The following is a 16,766-nucleotide window of genomic DNA, read 5'->3' on the forward strand; positions in this document are numbered from 1 at the left end:
TCCTCACACATTGATGATAAGGCTGGCTCCCCTCCTGTGGTAGAAGGCTGAAATATTGCAGATACAGGCTTAAGATTGGCCTTTATCTGCAACAGATAGACAAGCCATGGGCTATTCTTGATAATATCACATAACATTTGAGAAGAAAAGCAGTTTGTTCTGATGAATAAATTGCTTTATATTTTATAATTGTACACATTTGTCTCCATTGGTAGACTGTTTCTTTCACCTTACATACCAACTTGTGATTTTCACAGGGGTGCAACTTTCACTGGGGACCCACATTCTGAAATTGCATTTTTGTCCCCCCCTGTGATACAAAACAAGGCAACGGTGTGCTTTAGGACCATGGGGACGCCTCCGAGCGTCGGGTAGGCTGTTTGGAGTGTTTATCCGACTGGATTAAAAATCTATATAAAGTTATGTACCCCTCACTTCTAAAACCAACGTTGTGCCCCTGGATTTTCAAATATTATGCACAAGCTCATCTAATTTGATGAATACATCCTCCTGAACCTAATGGAACGAATCAAACAATGCGATAGAAAATAGTGTAACTTGGTCTCCCCCAGTCTGTGGATCTACTCCTCAGTTCCTTTCAAAGCCAGAAGATAAGCATCTCCTGGTGGGAGAAGATCCCTTCCTGAAGTGTGTCATTGTAGCTTGTGGAGAAAGCAGGGTGAGTTGTCTAATAATACTTTAAATTGCCTATAATTAGGTGATACATTTTTATTTGAGATATTTTAAGTTGCCACTATAGCTTGTGAAGAAAGCAGGGTGGTACAAGATTCTAAATAGATTAAAATAACAGTTACATGTTTGTCTCGTTTGCAGATTCAAAGCCAACGTGATACTCATGTCATTGTAAAGAAGAGTGCTATTGTGTCAGACTCTGGGAAGTATGTGTGAGATGCCAAATAGGAAGAGGGAGAAGTCTGCTGTTCTGCAGACGAGTTGGTCACTGGTAAATCCTTTTTTATTTTCAATTTTATTTTTCATCATTGTCGTGGTAATTTCCTGTATTACTATGTGATGAGAGAGCAAACCACACACAAGTCAGAGTTATATTATAAAGTCCATCTTTAATTATTTGAGCTTCACCATAGCCCTTTTGACTCTCAGAGAATTCAGTTATAGACACTGAATTGATCTGAGAGTCAAAAGGGCTATGGTGAAGCTCAAATAATTAAAGATGGACTTTATAATATAATTCTGACTTGTGTGTGGTTTGCTCTCTCATCACGTAGTAATACAGGAAATTACCAAGACATCCTCTACAATTGAGAATTCAAATTAGTGTCATTACTGTGACACATGGATGTCTTATGTATGGGTTTTTTATGTGTTAGAATGTCCTTATGTAGGTACTCATCAAAGTGTTACCCACATTCATCAATCAATCAATATCTTTCTTTAAATTGAGAAATTTGTAGTGCAGTCAGGGTTCAACATTAAAAACAGTAACAACCATAAAACAGATATACACATAAGTTAAATAATGACATTTTGTAACATGTAACTGTCCATAGATTTGATTCTGGGATGTATGACCCCTAAACTATCAATAAATGTGACATCTCAATTTACACAGTTATCTGTATTCCCCCGCAGAGCCAAGCCAAAGTGTTTCAAAGCCCAGGCAGTCATCATGATCAACACACTGAAGATCCAGATGGGAAAACTGTACATGCATCCTCAACAAATTAACAACATAAAAAGTCGAGGGGCAGGAGGGAAAATAGGGAGTTTGTGGACTTGAATAAATAAATTATGTATTTATTGGAGTTTCACAGTATACACGTGTGTACATTTTGTGGCAATTTGCCTATTGCATGTAGTCCCTTTGTTTGCAATTAAAGTATTTTTGTGAATACTGTTCTGATGTATTGTCCAATATCTGAATGAATTATTGAAGATTATCTTTTGGAGTACTGTCAATTTCATTTTTACGTTTTGAAAAACATTCTGTGAGTGAGCATTTTGATAATATATACAAACAAAAATGTCACCATGTTGCAGGAGACCTTTCCTTCAATGCAGGACATGTAAAACTTGTGGTGTATTTGAGGTTTAAAAAGGCTTCTGAAGTTTGTTGATTTTCCCTTATGAAAAAAATGTATCAACCCTCACAAAATGTTGAATTGAATTATATTTCACATTTCCTGTTATAGCAAACTGACTCAAATTAAGATCATACATCTGTGTATTTTTTATTTAACTGGGCAAGTCAGTTAAGAACACATTCTCATTTACAATGACGGCCTACCCCAGCTAAACCTGGACAATGCGTGGCCAATTGTGCGCCGCCCTATGGGACTCCCGCTCTATGGGAATCGAACCAGGGTGTCTGTAGTGCCCCCTCAAGCACTGAGATGCAGTGCCTTTGACCGCTGCGCCACTCGGGAGCCTGTGCATTTGGAAAGTATTCAGACCCCTTGACTTTTTCCACATTTTGTTACGTTACAGACTTATTCTAAAATGTATTTAAATAGTTGTTTTTTCTCTCATCAGTCCCATAATGACAAAAGCAAAAACTGTTTTTTAGAATTCTTTGCAAATGTATCAAAAATTAAACGGAAATATTACATTTATATGTATTCAGACCCTTTACTCAGTACTTTGTTGAAACGCCTTTGGCAGCGATTACAGCCTCAAGACTTCTTGGGTATGACTCTACAAGCTTGGCACACTGGTATTTGGGGAGTTTATCCCATTCTTCTCTGCAGATCCTCTCAAGCTCTAAAAGGTTGACAGGGGAGTGTTGCTGCACAGCTATTTTCAGGTCTGTACAGAAATGTTTGATCAGATTCAAGTCCGGGCTCTGGCTGGACCACTCAAGTACATTCAGAGACTTGTCCCGAAGCCGCTCCTGCGTTCTCTTGGCTGTGTGCTTAGGGTCGTTGTCCTGTTGGCAGGTTTTCATCAAGGATCTCTCTACTTTGCTCCGTTCATCTTTCCCTCGATCCTGACTAGTCTCCCAGTCCCTGCAGCTGAAAAACATCCCCACAGCATGATGCTACCACCACCATGCTTCACCATAGGGATAGAGCCAGGTTTCCTCCTGACGTGACGCTTGGCATTCAGGCCAGAGAATCTTGTTACTCATAGTCTGAGAGTCCTTTAGGTGCCTTTTGGCAAACTCCAAGCGGTCTGTCATTTTACTGAGGAGTGGCTTCCGTCTGGCCACTCCACCATAAAGGCCTGATTGGTGGAGTGCTGCAGAGATGGTTGTCCTTCTCGAAGGTTCTCCCATCTCCACAGAGGAACTCTGGAGCTCTGTCAGAGTGACCATCAGGTTCTTGGTCACCTTCCTGACCAAGGCCCTTCTCCCCTGATTGCTCAGTTTGGTGGACAGCTTTAGGAAGTCTTGGTGGTTCCAAACTTCTTCCAATTAAGAATGATGGAGGCCACTGTGTTCTTGGGGACCTTCAATACTGCAGACATTTCTGTTCCTCGACAAAATCCTGTCTCGGAGCTCTACGGACAATTCCTTTGACCCCATGGCTTGGTTTTTGTTCTGACATGATTTATAAACTGTGTACACAGGGGACAATGGGGACAAATGGGAGACCTCTTTGGGGGTGGAGACAAGCACAAGTCAGGTGAAACAGATCAGGGCGTGACAATACCACCCCCTCTAGGGACGCCACCTGCTGTCCTACCTGAGCACATACCTGGTTGACCGGGGTGCCGGCGGGTCCAGGATGTTCCTAGCGGGACCCAGCACCTGTCCTCCGGGGCATAACCCTCCCAGTCAACCAGGTACTGGAAACCCCTGCCCCGAGGTCAAACACTCATGAGGCATCTCACCGTGGACGTCGGATGGCGGTCGATAAGATGGGGAGTGGAGGTGGGCCAGGAAACAGGAGACAAAGGGCTATGAGACAAAGGTATAATCCTAGACACATGAAAAGTAGGATGTATACGGATGGTACGGTGCAACAGAAGACTAACAGCAGAGGGGCTAAGGGCTTTAGAAATGGGGAATGGACCAATAAAACGGGGGAAAGGTTTATGAGACTCCACCCGGAGGGGCAGATCCCACCTAGACAGCCATACCCTCTGCCCGAGACGAGAGCGGGGAGCCGATTTCCGGTGGCTCTCTTCCATGTACGCCGACAGCAGCGGACAAACATCGGGGCAGAGTGTATGTTGACCTATTCCTCTTGCTCAGGGAAGAGTTGGGGCTGATAACAAACGGAGCACTCAAAGGGCGAGAGCCCAGTGGCCGAGCAGGGAAGGGTGTTCCGAGCGTACTCCACCCACACAAGTTGTTGGCTCCAGGTGGTGAGGTTGGCTGAAACAAGGCACCGAAGAGTCATCTCCAGGTCCTGATTGACACGCTCCGACTGGCCATTGGATTGAGGATGATACCCGGAGGACAGGCTGGCCGACGACCCAATGAGGGTGCAGAACGCCTTCCAGAATCGGGACGAGAACTGAGGACCACGATCAGAGACTATGTCGACAGGAAGTCCATGGATTCGGATGACGTGCTGCACCATGAGCTGGGCTGTCTCCTTGGCTGAAGGTAACTTTTGGAGGGGTATGAAATGGGTGGCTATAGAAAACCTATCCACCACTGTAAGGATGGTGGTGTTGCCATCAGATGGAGGGAGACCAGTGACAAAGTCCAGCGATAAATGGGACCAGGGGCGATGAGGAACAGGGAGTTGTTGGAGGTCAGCCGGAGCTTGCCGCAGAGTCTTATTCTGAGCACACCGTGCATGCGGCAATGAATGTGGAGACGTCAGAAACCATAGCGGGCCACCAAAAGCGTTGTCGGAGGATGGCCAGGGTTCGGCGGGAGCCAGGATGGCAGGTTAGCTTAGAGGAATGAGGCCACTCTAGGACCGAGGACCGAAATTAAATCGTATGAATAACAGAGCTCAATGGGCCTGCCTAGAGTTGAGGTGCTAGGCGGTGTGGAGATATTCTTATGGTTGGTCCACACCAAGAATAGTGTTTCCGCCCCGTCAAGGCAGTGCCTCCACTCCTCCTTTTGACCGGACAGGAAGGCACAGGGATGCAGCTTTTGGTCCCGGGCAGACCGCTGGGACAGGACGGCCCCAACTCCAACGTCAGAAGCATTGACCTCTACCACAAACGGACGGGACAGGTCCGGCTGGATGTGGATGGGGGCTGTGGTGAACCGATGCTTCAGATCCAAAAACGCATGGTAAGCAGCTGGGGACCACCTAAACAGAACCTTGGGAGAAGTGAGAGCAAAGAGGGGGGAAGCCAGGGTGCTGTAGTCCCGAAAGAAGCGGCGGTAGAAATGTGCAAACCCCAGAAAATGTTGCAGCTGCACTCTGGACATGGGTTGAGTCCAATCAACCACTGCTCTCACCTTGTCAGGATCCATTTGAATGTTCCCCGCTGTGATGACGTATCCCAGAAAGGAGATAGTGGAACGATGGAATTCACACTTCTCAGCCTTGACAAACAACTGGTTCTCCAGGAGGCGCTGCAGGACTTGTCGGACGTGAGGACATGCTCCTGAACCGAACGGGACAAGACAAGGATGTCGTCAAGGTAAACGGACACGAATCTGTTCAACATGTCACGGAGCACATCATTGACCAGAGCCTGGAACACTGTGGGAGCGTTGGTCAATCCAAATGGCATCACCAGATACCCATAGTGCCTACTAGCTGTGTTAAAGGCTGTTTTCCATTCGTCTCCTTCCCGTATCTGAACCAGGTATTTATGTTTTTTATTTTTAATACATTTGCAATATCTAAAAACCTGTTTTTGCTTTGTCGTTATGGGGTATTGTGAGTAGATTTGATGAGGATTTTTTTTATTTAATCAATTTTAGAATAAGGCTGTACAGACTATTATACATCTTTGTATATAAAGACAGGAAAACGTACACGTACTAACATAGCTGCCACAAGTATTTAGCAGCCATATGTAAACAATGCCCCTGTTCCTCTAATGGCATAATTTGTTCCAGTCTTGCTGCGTAGGTGATTGGGGTAGCCCAGGATCTGAGTGACAAGCAAAGCCACGCTTTCCATTTGGTCAATAAATTAATAGCAGGTACTTTTACATTTTAGAACAGAAATTGACATAACGGTAGCATTTGGGGATATGAAAGATTGTCCTTATTCAAGAAGACAGTCATTCAAAGCTAAACGTTTTGTGTCAAAAGAAAGGCAGATGAACCCAAGCAGTGACAAGAGTGCCTGGACAATGTTAAGTAAAGTGAGTGACAGGTGTGAGCTTGCATAATATGGCTTCCCATCTCCCATCAGCCCCTCTGAGTGGCAGACCAATAAGGAGAGCGGATGCACTGATGATGCTGATTTGCCCAGGGGTATAAAAAGTAACACAACCATATTGTCACTTCTGAGCAGTTGGAGCATTCCCAGCCTTGCCTCGGGTGTAGGGATTGCATAAGGGGAAAAAACTAAACTACACAGCTACACTGTGTGGTTTTGTTTTTTGGGGTTTCTTTGAGGCTAAACTGTTCTCACATTGGATTTTCTGACAACATTTCTGGATAAGGAGATTTCTGATGAGATAAAACTCCTGGGCTTCCCCCAATCAAATCCAGGCACTCTTGTGGATACAAGTAAGTCATTGTAGTTCATTAAACCTTGACCTATACAAACGCAGTGCTTGTCAATTAATATTGTGTTATCTGTATATACTAATTCCCAAAGAATAATGTGACAATTGGTGATTTCCACCTAATTGGAGACACGTGTCTCAAAATATATTATGGGAATCATTTAACATTAAGAATGTTTTATTTTAAATACATACCTTTTCAAGGTTTTTTCTATATGGTGCAATAATTTGAGAAGCTCCCAGAATAGCCCGTATAAGCGTTAAAGTGGTGTCCCAGCTGCGGAGCAATGTCTTTTTAAGGGAATCAGCAGCAGGGCTATCAGTTGCACCTACAGTTATGTGCCACATGGTGACTGTCAATCAAGCCTGGTACCGAGTATTTTTAGAGCGTTCCAATTTGTGTTACATGGCTCATCAAAAGTTTACAGTTTTGGATAGTTTTCATACAATATTATCGATGTGATGAAGGCTATAATTGATTGTTAAGGCAATGCCTTACTTAATTGTTGCGCCAATGTATACTTTCTGAACAGTATATACTGTGGCCATTGTTTAATGATATTTCCTGCAATTGAGATCAATAAAAGAACTGTGGAGGTTTCTCAACGTGAAGTTTTTCAAAGTTATACTTTCTGAAGTGATATTCTGTATATCCGGATGAAGAATAACTGTTCTCTGCTAGCTTCATTGATGTTCCATTCTATGGAAGTTGTGATATTGTGTTTCATTAAGGCTCCCAAGTGGAGCTGTAATCTAAGATAATGCATCTCAGTGCAAGAGACGTCAATGCAGTACCTGGTTTGAATCCCATCCGGCCGTGATTGGGAGTCCCATAGGGACCAGCGTCGTCCGGGTTTGGCTGTCATTGAAAATAATAATGTGTTCTTAACTGACGTGCCTAGTTAAGTAAAGGTTAAATAAAAAAATGTAAAGGCCTAAGGAATCTATATTTAATGTGCGTTGTATCTAAGGATGAAATGTAATGTGATACTATAGTGTTTAATGGCTCATATTTTTGGGTTGAATAATGTATGTCAATAAATTATTGATTCTACTACTAAGTTTAAGCTGTTCTATCTATAGGCCTAAACAAGTTCTTAAAATATTAAGCTTTAAATTTGCAGTGTTTTGTACATTGTTGGAAATGACACATAGTCTTTAAATTCATGACTGGTTTATTAATACTTTGATTCCAAAACCTCATGTTGATATGTTATCCAGCTGCTATTTAAAGTTGACTTGGTGGATTATGTTGTATCTGGAACTGGAATGGCAATAGCAGACATTTTAGGACTTAAACATAGGCCCAGTCAAGGTGTTGTATAGGCCTAGTGTAACTATAGGCCTAACAGCTGACGTCAAGGGATATGTTCTGTTCAGTTTGAGTTATAAATAATCTATTACACACCTATTAGTTACATTGAGTAACACTTGCCTTACCCTTAGTACAGTGTACATACAGTGTAACATTGAGTAATTACAGTACTTGTTACACTGTACTTACAGGAATACTTGCACAGTAATACACTGTAATGTAATGTATTACCTTAACTTTAAATATATCAACATTAATTTAACTGGAAATCATTAAACATTGATGTAAGGCCAGTTGGCCATCTGTTATTTAAGTGTGTGTGTGAAGCACAGATCTCCTGAGTGGTAGCTAGCTTGTTACTGTCTGGTCTGTGAGCTGTCACACGGAGCTGTGGCCCTGGTGTTTGGCCTAACACCCAGATCTCATGGATCCTCTGATAGCTCAAGTGACAGTAAGCCAGGTGCTGGATATGACACAAGTGATTAGACACTCATTGGCTAATAATACATGCTGGGTTCATTTGATGTATAGGTTTTCTTTGCATATGTAAAAGATGTAAAAGAAAGGTAGACTCGTCTTCATTGGTTTGGTGATGTGACACAAGTGACGTAATACTCAAATAAACTAAGAATTGAGTTCAAATGTAGAGTTCAAATGTATTTGCTATAAAACTACTGTAAAAGATGTCAAAGAAAGATAGATTATTCTGATTAAACCTAGTACTGGAATCAAAGCCCTTTCGATGGAGAATCTCCATTGACAATGCTTTTTAGTCATGGATTAGGCTTAGTCTGTGTCTGGGAAACCTGCCCTTAGTGGCTAAGTTTAAATGTATATGTGTGCTTTGTTCAGGGATTTTACCATTCAACTATTGTAAAAGATTGATAAAATAGATTTATGGTGTGTGAGTGATTTGGTGATGTGCTTTGTTGTGTCTCTTAGGGTGCCATCCACAATGTCAACACAGGCACCAACATTTACACAGCCTCTGCAAAGCGGTGTGGCACTAGAGGGTAGTGCTGCAACGTTTGAGGCTCAAGTTAGTGGTAAGGAGATCTCTTATGTTCTTCAACTATACCTCATGGATATAGCTGAATGTCCAAACATACAGTACCTAGTCAAAAGTTTGGACACGCCTACTCGTTCATGGGTTTTTATTTATTTTTACTATTTTCTACATTCTAGAATAATAGTGAAGACATCAAAACTATGAAATAACAGATATGGAATCATGTAGTAACCTAAAAAGTGTTAAACAAATCCAAATATATTTGAGATTCTTCAAAGTAGCCACCCTTTGCCTTGATGACAGCTTTGCACACTCTTGGCATTAGAAAATAAGAAAAATAAAGGAAAACCCTTGAATGAGTAGGTCTGAATATGTTGAATCATTGATGTAAAACCGCAGATATAAAGCCTTTGCACAGCAACATTTTCTGAAGTTTTTAAACAAGTAATAAGTACCCTATTAATGAATTGGATTCCCAGACACAGATTAAGCCTAGACCTTTAGTAAAAAGCTCTTTCAATGGAGAATCACCATTGAAAATGCTTTTGAGTTCTGGACTAGGCTTAATCTGTGCCTGGGAAGCCGGCCCTATGTGATATTGCAGGCCTTTTGTAGTTCCTGAGAGAAAATGTCTCAGCTTTCCTCTGAATTGTAACTGCTTGTTCGAAATCATCACCAAATTCATCACCATCATCATCTCTGCTCAGTGCTGACTAGAATGTTGACTTGATCTAAAGGTAATCCAGTTCCTGAGGTGAGCTGGTTCCGTGATGGCCAGGTTCTTTCCGCTGCCGCTCTGCCCGGCGCACAGATCTCGTTCAGCGATGGCCGCGCTGTTCTGATGATCCCTGCTGTGACAGCCGCACACAGTGGAAGATTTTCTGTGAGAGCCACCAATGGTGCTGGACAAGCCACTAGCACCGCTGAACTTTTTGTTACAGGTGAGAGAACCAGAGTATTATGTTATGTTATTTTTTTTGCCAGCATATGCACTGTGGTTTCTCCTAATGGTTACTGCACTCAGGTAAAACATTGAACGTTTGTGTCTAATCTTCTGCAAACTCAGGGGTCTTTCAGGGCCTCTTGCTTGGGCCACTTGATAAAACAGTGGTATTGTTTGAGGTTGTTCTAGCTAGCCAATGCTTTGGCTTGCAGTTTTAGACAGTGTCCTGCATCATACTAAGAGTAATCATGGCTGCAAACATGAAGGGCAGCCAAAGATAGCATAGTATTCATTATGAATAAAGCTCTTAAAAGCAGCCTGTCCAATTGAAGTGACTGACCACCAGTACTGTAGGCCTTCATTGCTCGCTACTTTACAGAATTGTTCAATTATCAGCACTCATTTGTAATGATGAGAGTGGTAGCTGCCATGTTGTTTACATTTTACACATCCAATAATGAGAACCAATATTGAATCGGGAAACTGTTGTTTGCCACTTACTATTTTACACAAAGCAAATGTATGTTCAATCACCTTTAAAGTAAAACAATACAGTAGGTGTTATAATTGACCTCCTTGTCTACTGCTACCACTGGACCGGGCTTAGGAGCAAATGTAACGTCGGACAATTTGGATTAAAATCTATATTGCGATCCAAACATCTTCCGTAGAGACCTTTACCCTACATGGTGAATGATACGTAGATAGATGTAAGTTTCCTATTTAAAAAGTGACTGGTATACGTGGTCTCTGGGTAGGCCGAATTAAAATTAAGACAAATAGTGTTACAATTTCCCCTGGTCTCCACCAGTTGTATTTGCCCCCGGTCTACCCTAGCCAATGGACATCTGTGGTGCTGCTCACTTCCACCACTTAAAAAAACAAAAAAAAGTCACATTTTTTAAAACTTATTTTTCCATTTTAATTTATTATTACAGAGGAGACCGCGCAGCCCAACTTTATTCAGAAACTTCAGAGTATGACCGTGAGACAAGGAAGCCAAGTGAGACTGGATGTTCGAGTTGCAGGAATCCCTACACCTGTGGTAAAGTTCTACAGAGAGGGAGCTGAGATACAGAGCTCTGCTGACTTTCAGATTGTTCAAGAAGGAGACCTTTACAGTTTGTTGATTGCCGAAACCTTCCCAGAGGATTCTGGAACTTACTCTGTAAATGCTTCAAACAGCAGTGGACGGGCTACCTCCACTGCTGAACTGCTGGTTCAAGGTGAGATAAAGTTGATCCAGTTGATTTGTGGTGTGTGATTATGGGCAACATGTTCTGTCCTTAAATTTGCCGTGCTCCAACCATATCGCCTGCGACACATTTTAGCGTGCTTTGGGCTTTTGGAAATCCGCCATTGTAACAGCCTTCTCTGGGTTACAAGATAATTCCTGTTTCAATTATTTAATTGTGCATTTCCTTGCTGTTTTTTGGACAGAAAATATAATTAATCTAGCCTAGAGAGGTGACTACCTACACTGTAAGGCATTTTTAACTCAAATACTTCTAGTGAGTTGAACTCAGTCATTATTACTTAAAATGTTTATGTGGTACAGACTCAAAACTAAATGAGAAGTCACATCAACTCTATTTTTTAAGTTATCTTTTTCCCCAGCATGCTCTACCGAATGTATATTTTTTGGAATTGTTTTTAATACCTGTGTATTTGCATGCATATTGAGTGATTGATACATCTCATGCTACACAAAGATAAATAACATACATTTTTCTAAACCAATACTATAATTGTTATTTTTTGGGGGTTTTACCTGTTACTGAAATGGTTGTTCCATATGAAATGGCTTATGTAGTCTCCTCACACGGTTCCTAACCCTGGCAGTCATTATGATACAAATATCAACTGTTGGAAACTGTTGAAACTGAATGGAAACTGTGAATGGCTCAAAGGGCCCATGGGCAGTGAATTCCATATTGACATGTAGCCTAAACTGAATTTGATTTACAACTTGTTGTCATCATGTTCAATAATTTGATGCAAAATTCATCTTTATATTTGTTTCTGTCTAGGGGAAGAAGCTGTGCCTGCCAAGAAGTCCAAAACTGTTGTGTCAGCCTCCTCTCAGACCAGAGTTGAGACAAGGGTAAATAGACATGAATAGACATCACATTTTTATCTCTGTCTGTTGACGCTATCTATCAGTCAGATAAAACACTAACCTTTTATGTTGTTTTATTTTCAGAGTATGGAGGCTCATTTTGAATCCTCATCCTCATCCATGCAAATGCGTGTTGAAGGTGGTGTAGTGAGCCACCAAGCACACATGACCCCACCACGTGTGCCTCCAAAGCCAACCTCAACCTCCAAGTCCCTAACACCACCATCTCTTGCAGCCAGAGTTGCAGGCGGACGTCATCAGTCACCATCACCTGTGAGACATGTCAAGGTGCCCACTCCGGCCCCTTTTAGGTAAAACACTTTATATCAATCCTACATAAAATAAAGTGTTTCATTGAATGCAACAGACAGGTAGTTTACCTCAATCTCCATAGGGAATAAGACCATGGGTATCATGTTATTTTATCATACAGAAATGACTAGGTATTTAGGCTCCCTAGAAATTACCTTATAAAACAGTAATTACATAATAAACATATTACTTACTTATTTGTCTATTAACACTACAAAACACAATTTTGGTAATATACAAATAATATACATTTTTAAATGTTTTGATATTTTCTCTCTCTTTGTTTAACACAGGCTTGTATCCCCCTCATCAAGACTGTCTGTGTCACCAATCAGACCAGTTAAATCCCCACTGACCACACGCAAAAAGGTAGCCCATGGTCCTGATGTCCCCCCGCCATGGAAGCAGGGAGACTTGGTGGAAGGTTCCAGCAGCTATTCCAGCAGCATGACTTCTAGTGCCACCCATGCCCAGGCTTCCATGTCTGCCACCCATGTTCACATGGATCAGCACTGGGAGGGCTCTTATGGATCGCAAACGACTGGTGCCGCTGTATCTGGTGTCGCTGTGAAAGAGGTAAGGAAATTCCTATTTCATAGGAGCCGCTCTCTCAACTCTCTCTGTGGCAGAGACATCTTGAGGCTGTTGGGTGTATGTGCATGAGCGTTCATAAGGTAAGATTGTGAAAGGCTTTCATTAGCTGATTAGCTTTCTTTTTGAGGAAACGGGCCTAAATCAGTTCAAATATCCTGTACAATGAATATTTGACTTCCTGGATGTATTTTTGGATCTAACATGACTTAGGCTCAGTTGTCTGAATTTAGAAAGTAATGCCTCAGCCCTCTAAATATGTGATGATTGTAGCTATTTAAGATTGCATCTATTATCAATAAGATGATAGTGACATGTATGTATGCAGCTATTATCAATAAAACTGATAATGACTTTGATTGGATCCTAACGGTACTAATGTATGCTAGGAGGCACAGCATGAGGTGGATGATAAAAGCATTGCTGTAGCTACTGTGGTAGCAGCTGTGGACCAAGCTCCCAGCCGCAAGTCTGCTGGTTTTACACCAGAGCCGGTTCCAGAGCCGGTGCCGGTGGTGCAGCCCGGTACAGAGACACAGCACCTTTAGCTCCTCTTCTACTGTGGTGTTAATGTCCACAACAAGGGAACAGGTAGTTCATTCATTAAAAAGTACAACCCTGTCGTCCTTCCCTTCACTTCCATTATTTATTTATTTCCCTTTCTTCTGTCACCACACCCCACATCGGTAGACCCCACTCACGCTTAACAACATTATCCCTGATAAACATAGACAGTTTTCCATTTTAAATTGGTGTCATTTCCCCATACCCACATATTTGACCTCACAACCATCTGTGATTTTGTAACATTCCTTCTGGTTTATTTTTCACATTCCCTTTGGTGTGTTGTTAAGCTCTCCTCTAATGTTGATATGTGTTATTAATATTATCATTATTTATACACCTAATATACTGTATAACTATCCTGCCACTGGCCAGTTCATAATATAGATCATGCCAGACTCTATAGCTGTTGAATCAGCTAGAGACACACACTGATGACACTGTGGTACAGCACAGAGAAATGGAAATCTCCACTGTCACATGTATGATGACAACCAAGGAGCAGGAAGCTTAAAAAATGGCACTTACTGTATTGTTTTGTTTACTCCTCTGAGCACTTTCCCAAATCGCTCACATCAACTATACAGTATGTTGGCACTATTTAAATTGAAGTCACTGCATGAACTCATTTTCTCTGCACTTAAGGCAGTGATTTAGGTACGTATTTTGAACATACCTATTAGAAAAGGAAAATTCAGTCTCAAATTTGTTTAGCACGTGTCCGAGTGCACACAAGTCCGTTGAGCAGATCCTTGGTAATTCTATTGTGCACCTGCATGATTCATTTTCAACATTACACAACCTACTCAAACTAACATGATTCCATGCTTTAACGATGACATGTTATTACCAGGTAATGCACATCAAGACTTGTTTTATATACAGGGGTGTGGAGTTTGTCCAGAGTGTTTGTAATCAGAATGTGAATCTGTTTGCTGTTGAAGTGACTGCTGCCATGGATGATGTGTATGCTATCTATGTGCTAGATGACATTGATTGCTTGTTGTCTCAAAGGTTGAGGGTGGGAAAAAAGCGGAGGCAAAGGCTACAGTTGTTGCTGCTGTTGACCAAGCACGTGTTCGGAAGCCTATGCATGGAGAGAAGGGTCATGCTGGAGAGGAAACTTGTGAATCTGATTTAAAACAGCAGTCAATGCTGTCTACCACTGAGCAACAAGTCACAGTGAAAACTGAGGCTGTGCATATACCAATGATACCACCAATGGCAATTCAAACAACAGCTGATGACCAGAGTATTCATGTAACCCAGGTTTGCTATCTTTTTATTATGAAAAGATGCTTATTGCCAAGTTTTCTCCGATAACGTTATATTCAATGTCCTGCTTGTTATTCTAATTTCTGCATTGAGTTTATTGTCCTCACTCTATCACACTCTGTTGGTTACTTTAGATACGAAGAAGTACAGAAACTACTATCGCCCACGTGGATGCTGCCCCTGCACCATCCCCAATTCTACATTTCACAGTTTCAAAAGTTACTGTTCCTAAACCTGACCCTAGCTATGAGGTAAGCATAGGTCAAATCAGGCAAGCAGTGGTACACAATTGTTGTAGTGCTTCAGTTAGTATACAGTGCATTTAGAAAGTTTAGACTTTTTCCACCTTTTGTTTTGTTACAGTCTTATTCTAAAATGTATTAAATTGTTTTTTCCCCTCATCAATCTACCCACAATACCCCATAATAACAAAGCAAAAACAAGTTTTTAGAAATTTTTGCAAATGTATACAAAATAAACAACTGAATATCACATTTACATAAGTATTCAGACCCTATACTCAGTACTTTGTTGAAACACATTTGGCAGCGATTACAGCCTTGTCTTCTTGGGTATGACGCTACATGCTTGGCACACCTGTATTTGGGGAGTTTCTCCCATTCTTCCCTGCAGATCCCCTCAAGCTCTGCCAGGTTGGATGGGGTCTCTACATTTTCAGGTCTCTACAGAGATGTTCGATCGATTTCGAGTCCGGGCTCTAGCTGGGCCACGCAAGTTCATTCAGAGAGTTGTCACGAAGCCACACCTGCGTCGTCTTGGCTGTGTGCTGTGTAAGGGTTGTTGTCCTGTTGGAAGGTAAACCTTCGCCCCGTTCTGAGGTCCTGAGCGCTCTGGAGCAGGTTTTCATCAAGGATCTCTCTGTACTTTGCTCCCTTCATCTTTCCCTCGATCCTGACTAGTCTCCCAGTCCCTGCTGCTGAAATAAAGACGTGGCCAAAAGTTGAGAATGACACAAATATTAATTTTCACAAAGTCTGCTGCCTCAGTTTGTATAATGGCAATTTGCATATACTCCAGAATGTTATGAAAAGTGATCGAATGAATTGCAATTAATTGCAAAGTCCCTCTTTGCCATGCAAATGAACTGAATCCCCCCCCCAAAAAAATCCACTGCATTTCAGCCCTGCCACAAAAGGACCAGCTGACATGTCAGTGATTCTCTCGTTAACACAGGTGTGTGTGAGTGTTGACGAGGACAAGGCTGGAGATCACTCTGTCATGCTGATTGAGTTCGAATAACAGACTGGAAGCTTCAAAAGGAGGGTGGTGCTTGGAATCATTGTTCTTCCTCTGTCAACCATGGTTACCTGCAAGGAAACACGTGCCGTCATCATTGCTTTGCACAAAAAGGGCTTCACAGGCAAGGATATTGCTGCCAGTAAGATTGCACCTAAATCAACCATTTATCGGATCATCAAGAACTTCAAGGAGAGCGGTTCAATTGTTGTGAAGAAGGCTTCAGGGTGCCCAAGAAAGTCCAGCAAGCGCCAGGACCGTCTCCTAAAGTTGATTCAGCTGCGGGATCGGGGCACCACCATTACACAGCTTGCTCAGGAATGGCAGCAGGCAGGTGTGAGTGCATCTGCAAGCACAGTGAGGCGAAGACTTTTGGAGGATGGCCTGGTGTCAAGAAGGGCAACAAAGAAGCCACTTCTCTCCAGGAAAAACATCAGGGACAGACTGATATTCTGCAAACGGTACAGGGATTGGACTTCTGAGGACTGGGGTAAAGTCATTTTCTCTGATGAATCCCCTTTCCGATTGTTTGGTGCATCCGGAAAAAAAGCTTGTCCGGAGAAGACAAGGTGAGCGCTACCATCAGTCCTGTGTCATGCCAACAGTAAAGCATCCTGAGACCATTCATGTGTGGGGTTGCTTCTCAGCCAAGGGAGTGGGCTCACTCACAGTTTTGCCTAAGAACACATCCATGAATAAAGAATGGTACCAACACATCCTCAGAGAGCAACTTCTCCCAACCATTCAGGAACAGTTTGGTGACGAACAATGCCTTTTCCAGCATGATGGAGCACCTTGCCAT

At 42.2% G+C, this 16,766-nt stretch overlaps 1 pseudogene; it reads left to right on the forward strand.

Annotated features, from left to right (window-relative positions):
• The first annotated feature begins 8,849 nt into the window (after window positions 1-8,849).
• Window positions 8,850-16,766, forward strand: part of LOC120063920 — a 178,527-nt pseudogene continuing 170,610 nt past the window's right edge.

The sequence above is a fragment of the Salvelinus namaycush genome, chromosome 19, assembly GCF_016432855.1.
Source record: "Salvelinus namaycush isolate Seneca chromosome 19, SaNama_1.0, whole genome shotgun sequence".
Classification (NCBI taxonomy): Eukaryota; Metazoa; Chordata; class Actinopteri; order Salmoniformes; family Salmonidae; genus Salvelinus; species Salvelinus namaycush.